The following is a 24,283-nucleotide window of genomic DNA, read 5'->3' on the forward strand; positions in this document are numbered from 1 at the left end:
TTTCCATTTCTTTATGTCATCATCTGTTTCTTTCAATAATGTCTTATAGTTTTCATTATGTAAGTCCTTCACCTCCTTGGTTAAAGTTATTCCTAGATATTTTATTCTTTTTGTTGCAATTGTAAATGGAATTGTATTCTTGAGTTCTTTTCTGTAAATTCATTATTAGAGTATAGAAATGCAACTGATTTTTGTAAGTTGATTTTGTACCCTGCGACTTTACTGTAGTTGTTGGTTATTTCTAATAGTTTTCCAATGGATTTTTTAGGGTTTCTATATATAAGATCCTGTCAGGGCCGGCCCCATGGCCAAGTGGTTAAGTTCGCGCCCTCTGCTTCGGCGGCCCTGGGTTTCACAAGTTTGGATCCCAGACGTGGACATGGCACCACTTGTCAGGCCACGCTGAGGCAGCGTCCCACACAGCACAACCAGAGGCACTCACAACTAGAATAGACAACTATGTACTGGGGGGCCTTGGGGAGAAGAAAAAAATAAGGAAGATTGGCAACAGTTGTTAGCTCAGGTGCCAATCTTTAAAAAACAAAAAAAAAGATCATATCATCTGCTAACAGTGAGAGTTTCACTTCTTCATTTCCTATTTGGATTCCTTTTACTCCTTTATCTTGCCTAATTGCTCTGGCCAAAACCTCCAGTACTATGTTGAATAAGAGTGGTGAGAGTGGGCACCCTTGTCTTGTTCCTGTTCTCAGAGGGATGGCGTTCAGTTTTTCCCCATTGAGTATGATGTTGGCTGTGGGTTTGTCATATATGGCCTTTATCATGTTGAGGTACTTTCCTTCTATCCCCATTTTGTTAAGAGTTTTTATCATAAATGGCTGTTGGATCTTGTCAAATGCTTTGTCCGCATCTATTGAGATGATCATGTGGTTTTTATTCCTCATTTTGTTGATGTGGTGTATCACCTTGACTGATTTGCAGATGTTGAACCAGCCCTGTGTCCCTGGAATAAATCCCACTTGATCAGGATGTATGATCTTTTTGACGCATTGCTGTATTAGGGTTGGCAATATTTTGTTGAGGATTTTTGCGTCTGTGTTCATCAGTGATATTGGCCTGTAGTTTTCCCTTTTGGCACCACAGTTTTTTGAAGAGTATTACATGAAAAGTTTTATGGAGGACTTCATCATGAGGGATTCAGCTGATACTGTCTGAACTCTGATCAATCTAAGTATCAATGAAAGTGGGCCTCTAGACATTTCTGGGCCTCTTGACATGATGCAGTCAGTACAAGCAACAGCTGTGAAGTGTAATTACCAAAAAGTCTTGAATTTAAAATACTCACTGAACTTAAAAACTAGTCTATAATACCTTAGGGAGTAGAAAAAGAAGTTATAGGATACCAAGCAAAAGCAACCAGCAAAATCCAGCCATGGGGTGTTTTATGTTTTCTTCACAATTTAAGTGTGATATATAAACCTTATTTGGCTACTTATTCAAACAAACCATCTGTAAAAAGAGGTTTTTGAGACAACTGGAGAAATTTAAATATGGAAGAGGTACATAATCATATTAAGAAATTATTGCCAATTTTGTTTGCCATGATAATAGCACAGTGGTTATATTAAGGGAAAAAAGTTATTGTCAGCTAAAATATTTCTATTTGATAAGACATGATATCTGGGATTTGCTATAAAATATTCCATAATAACAATAACAACAAGAGTAATACTAGTAATAATGAGAAGGTTAGATGAAATAACACTGCCAAATGTTCATTGTTACTGCTGGCTGCTGTGTAAAGTTTTAATGATCTCATCTTGTTTAGGAGGATAAAGATACTGAGAAACTCTTTTATTTGTTACTATAAAGTATGCATGTTAAAATGTTAAAGGTAGCCACTAAACAAACAGAAATAACACGTGTCACTTGCAAATCTTGATTAGTCCAATGAAGGGTAGTTAGGGAAAGTATTCAGAAGTAAACTAGGTAGACCAGAATCTCATGTAAGGGACTGAGAAGGGATTATTCTATATACAAACTGCAATACAACAATCAACTTGACTTTGACCTTGAAACATTCCACAAGCCCAGCAATAATTCATGAAGAATTGCACTGGGCCTTTCTCTGATGGTGCCTCTTTGACTGTGGGCCACCAGGTGCCCCTGAAATCATGGATTGGGGGTTTGTACTTACACTAAATGAGCATGTCCCTATCAGTCAGTAATGAGCCATTGCCAGCCAGAACAGCCCACAGCTCCCAGTCAGACTTGGCCAAATCATGGTCAGCATGTTCTCGCACACCAAACCTCTTAGCCCTTATGGGTTGAACCTACGGCATGTGGCTATAACCCAAACTGAGGAACGAAACTAAACCCTCCTTCCACAAAGCACACTTAGCTGCCCCTGCAGAGAAAACTCTGGCATAAATGATATTTTTAAAGTACAATGAGAAGATCACTCTTGAAATTGAGATCTTCCCCAAAAACCGTGGGTCAGAGCCTCCTAGCATCCCCAAGGACTATTTTTAATGGAGGAACACTTCTAGAATTACAGTCAGGCTTAATGTACCTACTTTCATTTTGCTTCCCTGATCATGCTCATTATTAAAAGAAAAATTTTACAGAAGGACTGGCAATTTAAATCCCCATAATCGTTGGTCCATCCCATGAATTAAGACCAAGCCTTGGCGAATGTGCTGAGTGAGGAAGAACAATTCCCAAGTTCATGGCTCCAGGTACTGTTTACCCTGATATGGTCCAGGATAATCATTTCTTTCTTGCTGCCTTCTAAGTTTTATTAAGCTGTTCAGAAAAGTTTCAGCCATGCTTTATGGCTGTGTGAGCTGCCCGTGTATCCATTTCACAACTTGATTCATTCTGATTAAATTGTTCAACTGTTAATGAGTTTTAGATTGCAATATGGAGAGGCAAACAATTCAGAACATTAAGGCAGTAAAATATCTTAATATTTCACAAGTTCTCACTGAAAACATAAAACAAAAGGCTCATTTCTGGAAGGAGAGACTATAATAATTACGCTCTGCAAAAATAAATGCACTTGGCTCCCTATACATTATCCAGGCAGCTGTGTAGGCACACTAACATGTAGAGAGCCAGATGGTACGTGGAAATCTCATAAATATCCCGAGAAATTCTGATATGTTCAAGCCAATTGCAACAGATGAGATAACCATTTTGACATATTATTGCAAAGAATTTCTGGGGCTAGACAAAAATTGATTCTTACTCACCTTGCTTCGCAGTCTAATGAGTTTTACAGTCTGAAGGCAATGGTGTGAGATGAGTTGCCAAAGGCTCTCAGGTACTGAGGGCTTCAGAGATGGATGGGAATTATGAATCAAGTGGCTAAATACTGCTCTTCAAACAGTTTGACACCCCTCCCTCTCCCTCCTCCCACCTCCCGTAGGTTCCCGGCCCACCATGTTCTCATGTGATGCAGGGTTTGTTTTGACAGTAATTGAGGAAAGATTCATTAGCCTCGCCCTTTGAACTTTGTCCTTGGGACCACCCCCTTCTGGTGAACCCACTGGGAGGATAAATGCATAGCAGGTAGAGGCTACCAAAATCCTGAGAGGTGGGAGGCCTTGCATTCGTCACTTAAACTCTGGAAAATTCAATCGCTTCATTTGTAAAATGGGAATTAAAACACGTTATCAGCCTAAAGGGGAAACCTTGAATTAATGATTACTTCTCTTCTTTTCAGCTCCAGAAGCCATGCCTATAATACACACAAGACTTTGTTTCAAATCAGTTTTTCAGTTGAGCAGGAATTCAAACTCAGGAAAAGAAGAGGAATTTACATTTGACCACAAAGACCGGAGAGGTCTTTGCACACGTTTCTTAAGGGAAAGACATTTAGGAACTTGGAAACGTTTATGCCCTATAATCATAGAATGTGAGGAGCAGCCAGGCGTCTCTGAGGCCAGCAAGGTTAATGACATGATTTTGGAGATGAGAAAATTGAGGCCAGAGAAATCAAATGACTCATCCACATCTGGGACAGGCCAAAGCAGGCACAGGGATAAAGAACAACTGTTGAGAGATGGAACTTGCAGCCCAGATCCTTGGCCGGAGCGTCCCAGCGCTCTGCTTCATCCAGTCCCAGCTGATCAGGTGGGTATTGCTAGGAGCATCTTACAAACAGGAAATACTAGTGGATTACTTCCCTTAGGCCACATCCTGGGAAATGACAGAACTGAGACTAGAACTCAGCTTTCCGGGCTTCAGAGACAATGCTTGCTCCTCTATTCTGAGTTGTCTTATGGAGAGAACATTGCATATGAACTTGTGCTTAACATATGAAGTCAAGAGTATGTGCAGATCAAGACATCTTGGTGCATTCAGGGTTTGTTTGCATCACTCCCATCATCTGGGGCTGGTAGGACCTACCTCTTCATTTCCTCTCTTAAGAATCCCCTAATCCATCCCCAAAGAAAAAAAGCTCTAAAGGACATACATTTTTAAATTAAATTAAAATAAATCAATTTTGCTTTAAAAATTTGAAAGGATTGGAAGCACCCTGAGTTTGCCCAAACCAGCTTTGGAAGTGGTGAACAGGCAGTGAAAGGCAGAGCAACTATTGGGTGAAGTGCTATGGAATTAGCTCCCAGGCCCCAAATCCACATTGAGTCCTGAGTTATTAGGGTCCACCTGCCGGACTCCTGCAGCAAAATGGCAACTGCCCCCTTTACTATGTCCTCCACCGCCCCTCCATCAGCAGCAGCCTTAGATGTGATTTCCTCACAACTCCTCTCTGAAACATCTTAATTGTCTCCAGAAAGGACCTCAAATGCTTTTTGAAATCATGCTAATTACCAAAGAAATGTATAACGTAAATGCATAACATCACAACTTCTTGTGCACCTATCCTGCCCTGAGTTCTCAAGCATCCTTGGCCTTTAGGTTTGACTTCAACTAATCCATATTGGCCTACACCTCGTGGCATGCCGTGCCCAACCAGAGAATTCTCCCCATGGTGGCCATCCAAGATGGCGGCCAGAGCGCCACAGAAACTAAGTTTTTCAAGGGACATCTCAGTTAGGAAAATATTAATAACAACAACAAACCAACCCACGGGCTGTACATAATTGTAGATACCCATTTCATTATAAATAAATACTAAAATGGAAGAAGTAAAATGGTTACAGGAAACATCCCCTTCACGTAGTGTCCGCATTCTCCTGGAAGTCTTCTTTTTTTCCTTATTTCCATAAAGTACAAGATATCTCAGCAGCAACATAAACACCATATTGTCTACTAGTTACCATAGCAACTACTATCCATGTAATTTGCTCATGCCTAAATTAAAGCTGCCTAGGGTAGTTTTAACTTGCATCTCTCACATATTACTTTTTGATGGTGCTTTTCTTTAATGAGAATTGTGTCTCTTAAATTGTATGCTCCACTCTACCTTACTTGGAGCTAACTTTTGCCATTGCCTGACCTTGTTTCCTCTATTACTTTTAGAGTTTCAGCAAAGAGAGAACATGCTTTCTTAACGGTACACATGTTCGCTGAGAGTGGAGGAGGGGGGATGAAGGAGAAGCAAGTTTTCCATCTGAAAAGAACATGAGCATCTGCCTAGCAATGAACTTCCCTGCTCTTGAACTTGTCAATTCTTTTCCACCTCTTCATTCAACACAATTCAAAAGGCATAACCTGAAAAAGGGCATGATGGAAAGAAGTACTGAGATCCACTAAAGAAAAGGCACAATAGTTAATCATCTCTTCTCTGGCATCCTTCCTTCAACCCTACAAAATAAACAAGTTGAGAAGTTCTTCAATTTCTGTGACTGTAAGCGATGTGGTGAATTAATGTTCCTAAATGCTAGCACTGGGTAAATGAATTCATTGTTGAGAAAGTTCTGGATGAGCCAGTAGCCAAGTTATTAATTCCATTATATATCCTTGTTTGTGTCTGCTCTGGGATAGAGATGAGAGAGGAACATTGTCATGAAGAAACCCATTAAATATACCTGCCTTTGTAAAATCTTGCATCTCAAACTAAAGTTGTACTATGCTTTTCTTAAAGAACCCAAAATTCTCAGTGGCCCTACCAAGATAGGCAATAAGTTTCTCAAAAATCACATTGGCACATAGGTGCTTACAACTACTCAATGAATTTTTAACCAATACGTATCCACCTGGAATTAAACCAAGATGGACTCATTAGAAGAGCTGTCAGGATCGCTACCCAACATGGTAACTCTCAGGACAGACAGTGGGAAGTCTCTAAATGTCCCTTTGCAGGGCTTTCAAAGGGCTCAATTCAGGTGTGGGAAACCTGTCTTTAATATTTTCATTACTGCTCCCAATGTACTTCCAATGTTATTAATTCACGTGCAGCATTTCATTAAATGGGATCCTCTTTGCAAATACTGTTTCGTAGGCTTTCTTTCTTTTTTCCTGTAAAGCTTTATCTAAATTGGAGTGCATTTTGTGCCAGCTGCTCACAGCAGCGTGGAAGCCTGGAAACACAGTCAGAAAGTGCTGCATGCCTCCAGACTACAGCAAGCCTTTCTATTTGCCGGTTTAATCCTCCAGACTTCAGCCATTTCCCATTTGGTCCTTTACATCATCTTGGGCTAATCCGTCAAACATTTTAGACAGCCAAGCCAACCTCCAATTGCTGAGGACTTTGCCACAAGCGCCATGTCCGTTAATAAGATTTTCATTTGGAAAGATGCCAGGGCGTCCATGTTTTCTATTGTATATAAATACTAAGATTTAATAGCTTCAGGTTTTGTTTAATGTTAACGTCAACTATTTAAAAAAAAAAAAAAAAAGGTCCTCAAATGCCTGGCCCGACAGTGAAATGCCCCACTGACAGCTATTTGCAAGGGTAATGTTGTGGAAAACAACATCCATCTTGGAAACAGTTTCATTAGCCCCATCTAGCTGACCTCTCCACATAATGTTGTCAAATGTGACGGGCATCAGATTATTGGGAATATGGAGATCAATAAATATGCAACACCGGCGCTTAGAATGCTTCTGGCATCAGAGCCATACAAATACCATCTAACATGGCTCAGAGTTGCTGTCATTTGTCACACCAGCTAGTAAATAGACAAGCTTAAGGGGAAGGCTATCTGTAATGGTAAAATATATGGGTGAAGATGAATTAGACATGGAGTGTGTAGTCAGGGTTCTGATGCATGAAGGTTCCAAATGAAAAACACCAGGCAAACATTCTGGAGCAACAGCCTGCCTTCTTTGGGAAATGGATGCAAATTCTTGCCACATGGTCCAAAGCTGTTCCGTGGTCCTACTTCTGTGTTTTTAATGTCAGCTGCCAAGGAGTTTTGTCTGCATCTGGGATGCTTGCTAGAAACTTGGAGTATCTCGAGTGCATTCTGTACCCCATGAGGCAGCCAGACCACCCATTCCATGCGAATCCCTGTGTGTCAACCATGCGATGTCTTTCCACATGATACCTAACCAAGGTCAAAGAAAATGCCTGCACTGTCCAATAACTTTAGCCTCAAATGCCTGCACCTTGGGGTCCACAAAACAACAACCTGGTTGAAGTTCTAAAGGAAACTTTGACCCCAGCTGGTGGTCATCAAATTGCCCAGACAATCGGACCTTTAGGAACCATTTCTGATGACAACTTCTCCATCAGGCCACCTCCTTCTAAGATCTCTGCATGCTGCCTGCCCATCCCACTACCTCTTTGCACATACCACTCCCTGAAGATGCCAGCTACTGCCCTTGCTCTGCCCCAACAGTGTTTTCCAGATTCCCCAGAACAGGCATCCCTGTTCATAAACCCTCCTCCCCCTCCAAAACGTGCTCCAATCCAGCCAAGTCCACTTTTAAATTAAAGAAACTCAAGGAAAAGCAAATTCTTGGGACAGCTAGCACAGAGGATGTAAGCCACACTTGTGCATATAGCCAGACACCCTGTGCCAGAACAAACACGTTCCTCAAACCCGGTTAATGTGGATGACCAGCGATGACCAACATGCTTCCAGCCCCCTATGTTTTAAGAAATGTCATTCATCTCTATGGAAAAGAGAACAAACAAGAAGCATAAAGGTATTTTTGAAGTATACTGTTAGGAGGTACTTGGCTGGTAATTTGCAGCCTAGGTACACACCATACCTTTTAGCACAGCTATTTCTCTCTCAGGGAGAATGCTGCCGTACTTATGATAAAGGCTCTGCTGGACCTCTTCATCAATAACAAACCTTTAAGCACAGCACATCTCATAAATAGGAGTTCCACTAACACAGACTTCAAAAGGATAGAACTTGATAATTCAAAAATAGAGCTATATTAAGTGTTCCAGCAGTCCATCCATAAAAGCTGTCGTATATTCCAAACGCCAGAGTCCTCCGAGCAACATGACAGGTCTATTAGAATAATAGCAGGGGAAAGCATAATTACAAGTCATCATTGGCTGGAAAGGAGCTAGTTGTTTTTGTAGAGCAAAATGCCGCGCTGAGCCCCGCGGAAAATGCAGCCCGAGCAGCCGCGGTGAAGGCAGATAACCAGCGAAAATAACCACAGCGCAAACCCCACACTATTTATTTCTATTTATTAGGAACTCTTTGTATACCTTAATGTTTTCCCGGTGAAATCATCTTAATTTGAGCCCACATTTTCTTTGGATAAGATTATTACATAATTGCTACTTACCAGACACTATTTTCTATACATTTGTTGGTCAAACAGTTACGGTGTCTGTCTTTTCCAGCCTGACAGAGGAGACCATTCCATCAAGCAGGGGCTCCTGGTTGGCTCCATGGAGCCATATTGAATATACGCCACATGCCAAAAAGGATGGAGAAAGCTTGGCTAAGCATTAACTTTTTAACCCACAGATTAATGACTCTAGCTATCTAAGGATTGGGCTGTTTCCTCATTAGGGATGGCAAAGGATGAGGCATCCAGGGGCTGTTTCCCTGTGGATTGGACTGCATCCCATTCCAGAAACCTCATTCATGTGGTGGCTTTTGTTTATCCTCTTCCTTAATTAGATGGATTCTCTACACTTGTCAAGCACTTCAAAAGCTTCCAAAATGCTGGAAGAACAACACCTCCGATCTGAGTTTTGTCAACAAGCCCAGGAGGGAGTCAGGGCAGGAGTCATTAGCTCCACTTTGCAGATGTGCCAATTGAGGCTCAGAAAGCAAAGGGACTCTCCAGAGGCCACACAGTTGACGTTCTTCCCACCCCATCGTCCTTGACAAAATGCTTGCTGTGCACCTGGTTCTCCCTCTTACTTACTCTGGGGGAAGCAGCCGCAAAGATGAAAGCCACACTCATGGTGCTGTTGTGCAGGTGTCAACTGGGTCTCAACATACTGAAGTAGGCCTCACATTCAGCCTCCAGACTCCAGAGAGATGGTGCAGAGGCTCTCACCCGACGTCGAAGGCGGCTGTGTTTTCTGCATAAGGAGAGACACAGTCAAGTCAGATTCACCTGGGTCTTGGCATCATTCACTTTCCCAACATTTATTGATTTATGGGCAGGGTACTGGGAGTGGAGGAGCCAGTGGGGAAACAAGTAGGGAAGAGGGTAGACAGGCTGAAATCTAATTTTTAGCCCAGAGATGAGAAAAATGCACCTCTGATGACTTGGCCTGATAATAGTAGGCAGAGTCAATGCAGAACACATGGGACAGACATGGGGTGGAGGGCGGCGAGGTATACAGGAAAGCACTTGGAACTCCAGCTCGAGCCTTCATTGACTTTCTAGCCCACTGAACCTGGGCCATTGACTTAACCTCACTGAGCCTCCGTGTCCTCACCTGGAAAATGGGAGTAAGAGTACTGCCTGCCTGAGAGGGCTCTTGTAAAAGTAAGAGATGACCTGTGTGGTGCACCCAGCATAGTGCATGGCACACAGGAAGCACTCGTGACGAAGCCCTTCATTTGGTAAGCCACAGGATGGAGGGACCCATGGGCCCTGCATTCTTAGGAGAGACCTCCTGGAGGTGGTAGGAGCCCAGCTGGCTCTTGGAGAGTAGGGAAGCAGTTCTCTGAAAAGCTGGCACCCCAGGCCTCGTCACTGTGGTCCAGAAACTCAACTGGCCTCTTGCCAGGGGCACATTTTTAATAAAGTCATGGTAGGGGACCCTGCTGGGGCTCAGGTTTGCTGGTATGCTTGCTTCTCACATAGACTCCTAGCAATGTTGAGAGAGTCAGGACTTAAAAACCTTTTGGGTTTCAACAGTATATCAATGTTGGTTACAAAGTTGCAACATACAACCCCACTCCTTCTCCCCACTCAAAATATTCAAGTTGAAAATTATTTGGTTTTGAGATAGTGACACCAGGATATCATCAAAGCAAGGTTAGAAATCTCAATCCAGTGAATATATTTAAAATTTAGGCTATTAAGGGATTTCAGCTTGTCAAGAGCTGGATCTTCACCCTCTCTCATGGGATAAAGCTCCCATAATGCTCAGGAAGACCGTATCATACATCCAATGTACACATTGCAGAGATCAGATATCAAGAAAGAGGATGGTGATGATGGTGGTGGTGGTGATGTGATGGTGACTATGACGACCATGCAAGGAAGGATAAAGGTTAGGCTCAGGGTTCATTTTGTGCCAGGGATCCAGTTAGGCACAGAACGCCAATCCATCAGTTCACATCAGTGTGAGTCATGAACACTGGATCTAGACACAGTCCATTGGTTTACTCAAAGGCCTAGACCTGAGACAATGCACTTTCCCTCGGCTTCTTCAGAACGAGGAGTTCAGGCTGGACTAGCATGGGTCTCCAAACCCAGAAGTCTGTCCAGGGGTTTTACTCTGTAAAAAGTCATCGACCCCAACATTACCATCTTTCGTATCTTGGGTTTGGAAAAGGTACAACAAGAAGTTAATCCAAGTAAGCAAGAATCTGTAACAACGTTATAAACCCACCCACCTCCTGTTTTACCCAACACCACCCGGGTCACTGCCACTTGCTCCTTGGAAACTGACACATGTCCTGGCCCTCCCCTCCTAGGCCCCACCATTGGGTTTGTAGGATGATTTCTGAAATCTCTTCTTGAAGGAAAGCCTCATTACCCAGTGACATGTTGTAATCCCAGCCAATGCTTTCAGAAAAGTTTCAATGTCCATTACATCAGCTAGCCTTAAAATTGAATACAAATCCATTTTCATCAATATGTTGTAATAAATAGATATTAAGGCCCCATGGCACTAATGTGCAGGTAGACTAATTAAAGCGCCAGCATTTGCAGCACTCACATACCTCAATTTTCTCTACAAAATCCTTATTGAACCACTACTTTAAAAAAAATAATTGCATTTGCAATTAGAAACACTGAAGTTACATTATCGATTTTCTGCTAAAAACCTTTTTAGTAAACAAGCACAAAGTACATTCATTAAATGTAAGTGCTTGGAGCTATGGTGTGAAATTCAATTCAGCCATTATCATGAATTACACTGATTATTGCTGTAATTATTTTCTCTTGGATACAACTGCATTTCTGTCCCTTGCTAGTTCTGTTGGACATATAACCATGTTCATTTTATAGCTAATAATACTCAACTGTAGTCCTAGCAATTACTATCACTTATACAAATCATTAAGTTAAGCTACAGGTACCTAGTAAGATTCAAAAAAATTAAGTAAAACATCCTTTTTTGCCCTTGAAATAACTAATAGCATTAGAGAACAAGGAAAAATTACAGATGTTAACTGATTTACATTGCAAGCTTTAATCACCTGTACTTGACTCATCAGAAATTTCTGCTGTCCTAAACACGCATTTTGAGAAGAAATCCACCCATGGATCGGTTTTTTTTATTTTCAGAAACCGTCAATGAACTGGATTACACCTCGGCAGTGTTCTCAGAGAGGAAAAGAAGCCAGGATTGTTTGGTGTGTTGCAAAAATACAGATTCTATACTTTAAGCAGAGCAAAAGATGGTCTCACATTTTACGTTTGCTTCTTTAAGAATCTTATTAACAGAACAGATTTTAAGAGAGAAAATGCCCCTTGACTTTTTCTTCCAGAGGCAACTACAGCTTTCTACAGTTGTTAAAGTGAGTCCTCTGGGGAAAATATGTATTTTCAAATGAGACCTCCCCTTCTCCCCTGGGCTGAGGGCATTGCACTGACCGGGCATCTGGGCCATAGTCCCGGGAAGCAGATGTGGTCTCTGGGGATTCTGATAGGCAATCAAGAAGGAACTGCCGGGGAAGAAAGGGGGAGGGAAGGGAGGAGAGAGTGACATTTTAAAACGTATGTGTGCATTTGTATATAGAGACGGAAACAGCATATTTCACCACAAGAGGTTTGCAGACTCTGGCCTCGGGCCAGGTGCAGCCCAAAAGGCGCCATCTCATGGCCCACCACGCTCCAGAGCCGGACACGAGGAAGAGCTCATTCACAAATCGCAGAGTTGCTGCCTCCCATTAAGTTTAAGAGCCCTTTGGAAAGTGAGCTTCCTGGGCCTCCTTGCTAAGCACTCGTCAGCCACCTTGTCATCCCAGCTTTCTCTTTACCACCCTCCTCCCCGCCCCAGGTGGAGCCTGGGGTGAGATGTCAATGAAGCAGAGACGCTCAGGTGGGAGACCTCAACCAAAGCAGGAAAATGGGAGAGGCCTTCTCAGGAGCTGCACTGTTTTCTCAGTAAGCGAGGTTTAGTATCACACTTCATATGCCTTATTTTATTTTTTAAAAGATCGAGGAGGGAAAGACGTGGCTTACAGAAATCCATAAACAAGATTTTAAGAAATAAGAGAAAAATTTAAGTGGAGGTAGCATGGAGGGGAATCCAGAGGTGAGGCTCACACGCCCGGTTCAGCACCACAGGGTCCTGCAAATTGATAGAAGCCGCCAGAACTTCCTAGCAGCCAAAGCAAAATGGAACCACAATCTTATGGATACAAGACTCACTGTTTCCAAAAGAAGAAATGTAAATTTAGAAATAAGCAAAAATCTTTTAGTTTGAAAATAAAAATGTAAATAAAATCTGGCGTTAAGATTCAGAAACCAAGAATTAAAGGCATCTTTTAAACAAGTCAGATATTACTTCTTCCCGAGATTTTTTGTTTTTTCATGTAATATAAACCTCTGAAGAGTATCAATTGAAACTCTGATGCTGTTATAAGGAAGATAGAAAGAAAATAGGACAAAATAGATTGTCAGCACATCTTAAAAGCTGAACAGCTGAGAGACAGTAGGTGTTCACCGTGTTAAACTACATTTAAATAATTCTAGATTAGCTGATTTATGCCACCATTTTGGGGTCATTAGAATTTTTCCAAAGCTGCTAAATGAATTTTCTGACCATCTTGGGCCATTTAAAGCATTAACTGGCATCATGAATTCAATATAAAGAAGTCACTTTGCTATTCTAAAAAAAAAATTTAAAGGATCTTTTTTTAAAGACTGTTTCTTGCTGCTTCTGCTGTCTGGGAAGTTACCTGCAATAATTAAGTACAGTTTTGAAATGATCAGAAGTCAGAATTCTCAGCCCCCTCCTTGTACCTATTTTAAATGAGTGGGCATCTTTTTTTGTTTTTTACTAATGTGATTGGTAGTAATGATATATGTCCATCAAAGGAAGCCGTGGAAAGAAGAGACAGTGGCCACTCACAAACCACCAGGGGCGTGTCCTCTTGTCTCGCACACCAGGGAAGAAAAGATTTTTTAAATACTAACAATTTAGCTACATCCGTTGTCTGTCTGACTTGGGTGCTTCTTGGGGAATCACATTAAAGAATTCAATAGGCAGGCTCGCAAATTCAAAAAAGGGGAAAATTAAATTCCTAGAGATAGTCAAGAATATCTTGTTCATAAAGAGCCTTTTCCGCAGGAGCTTGGAAACATGTAATATAACCTTCAAAGTAAAAACGGTTTGTTGCATTAGTTCTGCTTAGCTGACCATGAATACTAATTGCAGGAAGAATTAACTGTGCCCAATACCTGGGGGCAGGAACACACAAAAGTGACCGGGAAGGCAAACAATGAATAAGGTAAAAATGAGCATCCACACCCCATTCAACTCAACATGAGCCGCAACAGAACCCTAACGTACAATGAAGCCAGTATCCGCCTCTGCCCCCTGGAGATTAGAAGAAAGAAGAGAGGCAGCCACAGAGCGTTTGAGGGTTTTTTGGGTAAAAATAATACACGCTTTTGCTCTCAGGTCTCTTGTTCAAACTCTCTTACCACCTTTTCTCTATCCCGATTGTTGCAATTCCTCCACACGGTCAGGAAATATCTCACTGTGGGTCTTCCATCCCATCTTGCAGGATAGCTCTGCGTGAGAGACAACCTGGTTAGTGGAAAGAAGACTTTGGGCTAAGGATGGGCTTGAATATGAATTTCAGCTCTGTAATTTACTAGCAGTATGACCTTAGGCAAGTTACTAAACCTCTCTGGGCCTCAGTTTCCTCATTGTAAACTGGGAACGATTCATGTCCAGGTCACGGAATTCAGAGATAAAATGAGAAAATATCTGTCAAGTGTCTGTGTACATCACAAATCTGGAACAAACATTACTTTCTGAATACTCCTCACAGACTGTGGGAAATGCTCGCAACACAGCATCCCTGCCTCTTCCCAGAAAGAAGAGCCCCCAGGCGGCCCCCAGCCCGAGCTGATTGACCAAATATAAACACCTGACCAGGCTCTCCCCGGAGTGTGGCCTTGGGCCCAGAATGTCCGGGAGCCCCTCTGGGAGCGGAGCTTCGGTAGGCACTGCCGCCTTATGCCGTGCCATGGAGCAGGAAAAAGCCAGGACGTGCTGGAGTAAGCTCGTACGTCCCTGCTCACAAGAGCTGATCCCTGCAGCATGAGGAATTTGTGAGCCAAAATTGTTAACACAGCCATTATCAAAAATGAAGTTATACAAACTTACAATTAAGTTGTATTAAAAACAAAGGTAATGAATACTCAAAACTCATCACTTCCTAATAATTTCCTGTTTTACACTATTATTATTACATTTATTATTATTTTACAGTTTCTTATTATCTATGCTCTTAAGGTCACTTACATCCTTGTACCCGTATGGTGAAAATACTATATAATGGTGTGCTGCTGGGCATCTCTTCCCGACTCTACTTTCAAGTTGGTGGCTACAAATCGGCCACGGTGGGAGTATTTACACCATGGAAATTGGCAAACACTCCAAATCAAGACTTTTCCTTTCTCCCAGAAAGCTAGTTGTTAGACTTTTACCAGAACACCAACAAGAAAAGCTTCCAGGTAGAGGGAGAAGAGAGAGGCAGTGGTTCTGCGGGGAACAGAGACAGGAGAGGTGGGAAGAGCACAGCAAGCTGTCCTATTCCTGGGCCATTCTTTTCCAGCAGTCCAGCTGTCCTGACCTTGGGTTCCAGCAAGACACCCCCGCATCCTTGCGGTGAATTCCTTTGTTAGGCTGAAACTAGCTCGAGTTGGTTTCTGCATTCCAGTCTTAACCAGTGAACAGGACGTAAAATCAATGAGAACACTGCACTCTTTCTTTGGGGTCATTTTCATCTATTCTAAGCTAAGCATAATAATAAAGCCCTAATCACTAGCCAGCCATTGTTGAGATTTTTTTTTTAATCTCCGTATAATACACCATGTATCCTGGAGATATTCCTGCTATTTCTTCCTCATCACCAAGCACAATTGTGCAGGAGTCTCATTGGCTGGATCGCACAGGCCCTCCTCTCTGGCTTCCCGGCAGGACTCGGTGCTGCTCACACTGACATTTATGTAACTGCTCCAAGCTGCGCGTTAATTACTGTGACACCACACCAATGATCCAATTAGGCCTTAAATGTTTACTTAAGAGAAAGCTCTGTTCGTCAAAAAGATTGTGCAGCTTGTGGGAAACCAGGACATTTGGCGTGCTAGGTGATCCACGAGCTGGCTTTTCACAGATCAGGCAGGCCAATTAGATTTTCCTGGAAGATAAAAATGCTTTTAATCTTCAATTTTTTCCTTCAAGGAAGCAGAAACTCCAACTGCTTGCTTGTCTCCCCCTTTTCTGCCTCCCCCACCCCGACTTCCTCTATACCCCTCTTTGCTAAATTTTTGTTTCTTTTTAATAATGGTTCCCTGTACAGCACAGTCTGCAGCTTCTTCAAATCTGTTGGTTTTCAAGATATGGAAATGGTAGGTGCTCCCTAAATGGAAAAGTGATGGTAATGGCAGAAACCCATTCAGGGTGGTTCTCCCCACTGAGTGTGGCAGGTCGGCTATCTTGGTGTCCGAACAGGAAGGTTAACTTGAACAAAAACAGCCCATGAAGTACATGTGGTGGTTTAAAAGTTGATGGGCAGCTCTCACCTGAGTCACAAGCTCCCACCACAAGCTAATGCCTTCTAAGCAGGCAGAGCTACGATCAAGGGAATCACTAAAATGTGCATCTCAGCACTGTCTGATCGATTCAAGTTCAACTTTCTATCTCATCAAAATCTTAAATGTACTCAAATTCCCATTTGCATATATGCCTGAACTCGGATTTGGAAAACAAGCTATCTAACCTGCCATCTGATCCACTCAATAATCGGAAAATAGGTCAGCCAGCATGGGAATGGCACCCACACACTTGGATCAATAGATGACAATCCATTTCCCAGGAGTCATTAGGATGGCCACAGTTAAAGACATCTATTCTGAAGCTCGTGTTTTTCCCCTTAAGGCTTATTATTGCTCATGTATGATTTTTATCCAGCTACAATTTAGCATAAAGCGTTTTTCTTTATGACAAAGGTCCGCAAACTGCAGCCACAGGCCAAATCTGGCTTGCCCCCTGTTTTTGTATGTCCTGGGAGCTCAGAATGCTTTCCAGTTTTTACATTTTTAAAAAGTTTTTTAAAAATAAAAAACAAAAGAATTTTTCATGACATGTGAAAATTATATGAAATTCAAATTTCAGTATCTGTAAATAACCTTTTATGGAAACACAGGCCCACGCCCATCATTCATGCATCATCTGTGGCTGCTTTCACACTTCAGCAGCAGAGCTGAGCAGCTGAGACAGAGCCTGTATAGCCTGCAAAACCTCACATATTGGCTATCTGCCCTTCCCATGAAAACTCTGCCACCTGCTGCTTTAGGAAACAGAGATCGGCTGAAGAACCCAAATTCGTATTCAGCCGAAAGGCCAGTGACGCCTCCATAGCATTACACAGTTTTTCAGCATTTCTTTCCTTTCTTAGGCTAGAAATGTTTCTGAATAGAGTGGCAAAGTTAATTTTTTTGTAGGAAACTTTAATTGTCACAAATCACTCTAATACATAACCCACGTCAAAGATCTTGTACAGTACTGTACACATAAGGTACTAAATAAATACTCAAGTCTTGCCCTCATCCCTTGCCACCCTCCACAGGGATCACCTGCACTTCTTTTTTGTTTGTTTGATGTTGTTTTTGTCCTGAGCCAGCAGTTCTTGTCCTTACTCCTGTCCCACCCCAAGATCTGATTGCTCTCAGATTTCCCAGGACCTTGTCACAAGCCAGGCAAATATCACTTTAGAAATACCATTATTGTTTGTTTGAAACCTCACTTGTTGGAGACGAGAAGAGCCTTTCTTACTAAAACTTGGATCACAGAAGATTTTTAAAGAACTATGGTTTTATTGAGTTCAAGTATGTGTAGTAACAAATGTATGGGTAAGATATTGACCAAACAAACCTTTGGAATTGAGTAAACTTCTAAATAGCTGAGTAACACTGAGTCCAGAGATCTGCAGTAGTCCAAGGGGGCATTTGGTCCACACAGAGAGTTATAATAAGAACTGGAAAGGTTCTTTTTTTTTTTTTTGGTGAGGAAGATTGGCCCTGAGATAACATCTCTTGCTAATCTTCCTCTTTTTGCTTAAGGAAGACTGTCACTGAGCTAACACCTGTGCCAATCTTCCTCCATTTTGTATGTGGGATGCTGCCACAGCATGGCTTGATGAGTGGTGTGTGGGTCCATACCTGGGATCCAAACTGGCAAACCCCAAGCCACTGAGACAGAGCATGCGAATTTAAGTGCTACATCACTGGGCCGGCCCCCTGGAAAGGTTCTTTAACTCAAGGCTTCCTGAAGGCAACAAGAGGATTTGTTGAGAATGACACCATTCCACACTGGGAATGAGAACTCCTGAGCATAAATACACACAACTACAAATGGCAGACAGTGGGCTTCTGTGTCTTTAGAAAATCACTCGACTTCTCTGAGCCTCAGATTCCCTGGGTGTAAAATGGGGTTGACCACGGTCCCCATCTCTTAGGGTTTCCTCGAGGATGACATGAGGTCAAGCCCGGGAGGCCACCCGAGCTTCACTTCACAGCACCTGGCATACAGTAAGCACTTAATAAATGTTAGCTGTTATCAGTTGTTAGTATCCATACTGCTGCCCAGAGACAGCGGCAGTAGGCATGAGCCTGCGTTACAGGGGTTTGTCATCAAGTGTGGCTCCCACACGAGACGTAAAAAGATGGAGAGCAAGACTAGGTCCAGCTCAGCATCCCCAGTGCCTGGGACACAGGGCGGCGCAGGAACGTTTGGCGAGCAAACGCAGGCATTGTCAGGAAATGTGTGCTGACGGTAACTGAACTGGAATAGACTGGGCTCCACCAATAAACCAACAAGTAATCCGGAAGACCTAGCTGTGCCTGAGCAGAAAAGTGACAAGTAAATAACGCAAAGAATTCCTCGCCACTCCCTCCTCACGAGCCCTCTGTTTCTTGTATACACCACCGTCACAGCTCCTGTTACTCCAGGGGGCTTGGGCTAGAAATAAAGTCATCCCTTTAGTGACCACCAGCTACGAAACAGTGCCAAGCACTTCACACACATTAGATCAACTCATCCCACAGCAACCCTACAAGGTAAGAACTTTCATTGTCCCTGTTTCGCAGTTGAAGAAACCTAAGCACAGAAAGGTTCAGTAACTTGCATAAGGTCGCACAGTTAGTAAGTGGTAGAGGCAGGATTCCAATTTGGAAGAGCCTGGGTTCAGAGGCCGAGACCTCGACTATTATGTCACAGTGTGGCCATTTGTATGGCAAGTGCCTTTGGGAGCTGGGTCATGTCTTAGTGATCTTTGTGTCACCAGAGCCTGACCCAGTGCCTGAAACACAGTAGGTTCTCAACAAATTTTGTTGATTAAACAGGATCAGGCTATCCTCAGCTTCAGCTTAATGTGGAGCCAGCTTCCCCCTCCTCTGTGCCCATCTGCTGCCCACCGCACCAGCCCTGAGGTCACGTGAGCGAGCCGGCCCCCGCAGGCTTCAACACTGCCCCTGTAGCTTCCGATATCTCAGTGGGTTTCTCTGCAAGTAAGTCGGCACAATAACCGGGCCAGGCCGCCCTGGTGGGAGACTGCAGGCACATCTGTCACCAACGAAAAGGCTTTGTTTATGTCTTGGCAAAATCTGCTCATTCCTTTAAGTGCCCGGAATCCTCCGGGGAGCATCACAAATCCACCTAATGCGCCCGGTTCTCAGCTTTGTATCTGAGTCTCTGAGCTGACAAAGGTGTAAACTCACAGGTGGTCCACACACCAGACAAACCCCAGTGGCTAGTCCAAAGGACCAAGGGGGTAAGTTCTCCCAGCTGAGGTCAGTGGACACAGACTCAGAAGTAACCCCTGGAGAGCCTCTCTCTAGCCTTCGATGACAATCATGACCATGACGATGCAGAAATGTGGGGGTCTCATGGCTTCACCTCCTGGGCGCCTCATGGAAGAGAGCCCCACACCAGCCATTGTCGCCCAGGCTGGCCACCGTTCCCACACTCCTCGCGCAGTCTTCCCTCCACACCTCAGACAGTGCTGCTCACTTGCTTAGAGAGTGTTTCCCTTCCTTCCTTCTCTTCTCTTTGGTTGCTTTATGGCAGCACCTTTCTTAGACATCTATTCACATCCCAGATCAATGGTCACCTCCTATGAGAAGCCTCCTTGATTCCCAGAAACCTTGCAAGAATTACTTCTCAGAGCACTGAGTTAGTGCCTCTATTTTAGCATACATCAGTCCCTTTTGTAATTATTTATTTACCTGCCCCTTCTCTCAGCTGTGAGTCCAGCACCATATCCCGGAGCCCAGCCTTGAGCCTGGCACGTGGGGGGCACTCAACAAACATGCGCTGAGTGAATTAACAGCCACAGCCTCCCTGCACTTCATTTACGTGCGGCTCCTTGATAAGCACTTACTACTCTCCTCAACCACAGATACTGACACGTGCTGCCTACTGGACTGGACCACAAGTCCCCTGGAAAAAGGATCGAGTCTTATTAAATTGTATCTGCTGCCCTATTACAATGTCTACACAGAGTATTTGCTCAATAAACAGGCAACTCTATGCAAATTATAGAGTCCTTAAACCAAGATTTTAAGTTATTATAGCAAATAAACCGAATTTATTATTTAAGCACCAGGTTTTAGCTGGTAGGTTTGCCCATTAAAGTGTTTTTAGAGAATGGAAGTTGTTCCCCAAAAGCAGGAAAGTAGGAAGCGCTCACCCTGGTCACTCTATGGGTCGGGGGTGACACCAGACCAAAAAAAGAAACAAAACGATTTTCCAAGGTTATTTTTTACCCATTCAATTATGCTGCCTCTTAAGAAAACATTGATCCCAGATGGACTGTTTAATTAATACTCTTTCTGTTAATTCTCTTTGTTTCTGCTCAAATAGCACATCCCTGAGGAATGGAAAAGTGTTCACACTAAACTGTCTCCTTTGGAAACAAAAGGATACACTTCTTTGGAAATGCGTCCCCTTTGGGAAACTGGACGATGCTAATGGCAGTTGGGATGGAGCACATCGACAGACGATATTCCACCTCAGGGATCACCAAGGGACTCCAGACGGTGTGTCAGAATAGACACATAGTCAGAAATCACTGCTGGGTCTGCAGAACCTGAAGGAAGGAAAGCGTAGCCTTCCAGCCTCCATGTGCTCCGGCAGCAGCCTACACGGTGCTGTGGGCGGAGGGTGGGAGGGCCACTGGGGCTGCCCCCAAGGATCTTACAGGCTAGAGAGGGAAGCAGGCGAGTCGGCAGGTGGTTATGCCCAGTGCTCTGCTGGTAAACTGGCTCTGTGGGAAAAGCAGCCAAGCAGAAACGCCCAGATTTGTAGCGCTCCCAGAGTCCTGGGGTGTGAATTCTTCCGCCATGCCAACTCCTCGCTGTCCATGTAAGGGCAGTGGACTTGGAGCTGGGCAAAGATGCCCAGTACCGGCTCTCACAGTCAGTATAAGCTGGTACCAGCTGCAGCGAGCTGATGTGAGTCGGCTCCAGCACACTGAGTGTACACTGCAGCCGGAGGGGTGCTTCAGGCACGATGGAGAGCCCTTGGGAAAAGCACCAGACCAAAGCAGAGCAGGGACCTGGAGAGGCACTGGAAGGAAACAGTTCTGAAGGTCAAACTAAAGGCAACCAAGGGAGGAAAAGGAGACGAGGAGAGGAAGGACATTCCAGACAAAGGGGACAGCACAGGCAAAGACTCGTGTGCAGAGGTAATGGAGAGCAGGACTTGCTGGAAACAATGTGGCTTGTCGATATAGCCAGGATATGGGAGGAAGAAGTGGGAAGGGAACCTGGAGCTGGGTCAGGGTCACATCATGAGCGACCTTGTTGACTCTCTGGATGGTAAGGAGTCACTAAAGATTTTAAGCAGGGGAGGGACACTGTACCTTACTCTGGAAGGGCCCTCTGGCTCTGAGACGGATGGCATGAGATTAGAGGTAGGGCTGTTGAGAAGGTCCAGCCATGTGGTGCTGTGAGCAGAGTCAGCAGTGAGGATGGATGGAGGCCAATGCTTTGGAGAGATAACCAAAGCCAAGGGGACCTGGCCAAACTCAGTGAATAATTTGATGGACAGGGTAAGAAGTGAGGGAGAAAGAGGGGACAAGGACTCACCCAGGTTCCTGCTAGTGTAACCAGGTGGGTGGCAATGCCAATCAGCAAGAAGAAAAGATGAGAGGAGAAGGAGCTTGCAAGGTGAAGAATTCCTTTCATCTTGGGATGTGTTAGGATAGTGGTGCCACCCAGATGTCCAAGTGGAAATGTCCAGAAGGCATCGGGATCTATAGGTAGAGAACTCAAGAGAGGGGTCTGAGTTGGAGACGTCAAGTCTAATTTAAGTCATAGATGAGAACCATGGGCAGGCACGGAAGTGAGAAGAGAAGAGCCGAGGATTACACCCTCTGGAGCACCGACCTCCAAGGGATGGAAGAGGAATGCACATTGCTAAGGATGCTTTTGGTTGCAAGTAACAGAATGGTCAACTCAAACAATGCCAGAAATCCATGACATTGGAAACTCCAGGGATAGTCTCTGGCCTGGGCCAAGGCTTCATCCAAGGGCACAGCCAGGTCTACAGAGACCCGTTTTCTCTCCATCTCTGCTCAGCTTTCCTCAGTGTCATCTTCATCATAAGGCTGGCTGCCAGAGCAACAGATTTCCTCAGAAAAGAGAGCGTATCTCTGCCCAAGCACAGGTCCCAAGCTTGCTCCCATTTGGACTGGCTCAGATGGGTGCCCGCTTCTGAACCAGTAACCCCGGCCAGGGGCATGGGATGTGCCAATTTGCCTAATCTAGGTCACAGGCTCCATCCATAGAACCTGGGGTGGTATCAGCTTTCCTGAACCACAAGAATCCAAGAAAATTAGAGCTGGGAGAGGGGGAGAGGGGAATCAGTGCTCAGGGGCCCATGAACAAATGTCCATTGTCAGTGGACTCAGAGGAGGCTGAGACAGACGAGTCCAGGGCTGGGAGGAAAACCAGTGGACAACAATGGTTCAGAAACCAGGGAGGAAAGTTTCAAGAAGAAGTTCTTACACATGTTAATTGCCAACAAGAGGTCAAACGAGAAATGGGGATTAGAAAGTACCCTGGGTCTTATGATGAAGAAGGTAAGAACCTGCTTATCAACCCGCAAATACTTATCAAGACCCCAAACCATGTCGGGCCATGTGCTAGATCCTGGGAGAGAGTGGTAACCAAGTTGGGCTAGAAGTTAGAGCCTAGTAGGGCAGCAGGCAGCTAAATAAGCACACACGTAAGTACAATGATAAAGGAGACACAGCAAGATTCAATGGGGACACCTAACACAGACTTGAGGATTTGGGGGAAGTTTCTCAAAAAACGCAGCATATAACCCTACATTTGAAGGATGAGCAGGAGTGGGACAGGCAGGTGGATGGGGTGGAATGGGAGTCACGTTCCAGGCAGAGGAAGAACGTGTGCAAAGCTCAGAGGTGAGAGAAGTGTGGCTGCGTGAAGCTAGGTGTGGCTGGAGCACAGAGGACAGGTCACCCGTGCCCTCACCCAACACCTGGATCAAACAGGTCAGAGCCCCAGCAAACCTCCAGCGGCCTTGCCCACCCAGGCCCTGAATGGCCCCTCTTCAAGTAGGGGTATAAATCAACCTGCAGTGCTCCATGTTGCCCCAGGGGTCCCAGGGAGGCCTGCTCTAACTCCTTCCTGAGATAAGGACGTGCAATGCAGCCGCCCATAAGCCCTCGGAGGACAGGGGCGTTCTCTGTTTTGTTCCCACCACATCCCTGGTGCCTAGTCCAGTGCCTGGGACATAGGAGGTCCTCAATAAATCATCATGGAACAAACAAAGGGAGCAAGCAAGGAGGGAAGGAAGGATACCACTGCCCCCCTCCTGAGCCACCTTTCTGCTCACCCTATTGAAAACAACAACCAAGAAAAACACAGGTGAGAGAACACACCCAGTGATGATGTTCTTTCTAAAAGGTCGCAGGTATCCTTAAAACCATCCATTTGAGAATCACTGTGACATCCTCGGGTGATGCCTTCATTTGGTTGTAAGAGTGGGCTTCGTTTGCCTGTACCCATTCGTCATGGAGCCTCAGAGAAGGCTAGCGACCGGGGTGGGAGAGGACAGAGGTCTCATTGCTACGGTCCAGCTGATGCCCCTGGTCTCCACAGAGTGTCTTCTACCTCCGAGGTGTGTGGCATCTGGAAAGGGAGCCGCTCAGGATCTTTCTACCCTTCATTTCAACAAGGCTGCAGTTTAATTAAAAGTAGAATAATATTTACATATATAATCATCACACCTCAATAAGTGGCAACTAAAAGCTTCTTATGAACGCAGCTCCTGCCACTTTGGTGTGGATTTCATGAAACATCCCTGAAGATTGGCTGATTTTCTGTTTGGGAGATATCGATGGGCTGTATCAATGAAAAACTTTGTTGAAGTAGAGTATGTGTCTGAGGCTTACAAGAGACCCTTCCATAGTGTCGGTTTCTCATATTTAGAACAAAAGAGATGATGATCCCATGTGTGATAATAATTTACGAGCACACAAACATTTACTGCTTTTCAGACTCTTTCAAATAGCACTCTCTTGTTTGAATCCTG

The 24,283-nt window shown here is 44.2% G+C and overlaps 1 long non-coding RNA gene across 2 annotated transcripts in view; it reads right to left on the bottom strand.

The window, feature by feature from the left end:
- The window catches only part of LOC139075999 (uncharacterized), a 107,619-nt gene that overhangs the window by 77,925 nt on the left and 5,411 nt on the right, over positions 1–24,283 (bottom strand). For both annotated transcript variants that reach the window (XR_011527166.1, XR_011527179.1), the window contains exon 2: positions 9,217–9,376. This is a non-coding gene — a long non-coding RNA (uncharacterized lncRNA). The remainder of the gene's footprint in view (positions 1–9,216; positions 9,377–24,283) is intronic.

This window comes from Equus przewalskii, chromosome 1, assembly GCF_037783145.1.
Source record: "Equus przewalskii isolate Varuska chromosome 1, EquPr2, whole genome shotgun sequence".
Lineage (NCBI taxonomy): Eukaryota > Metazoa > Chordata > Mammalia > Perissodactyla > Equidae > Equus > Equus przewalskii.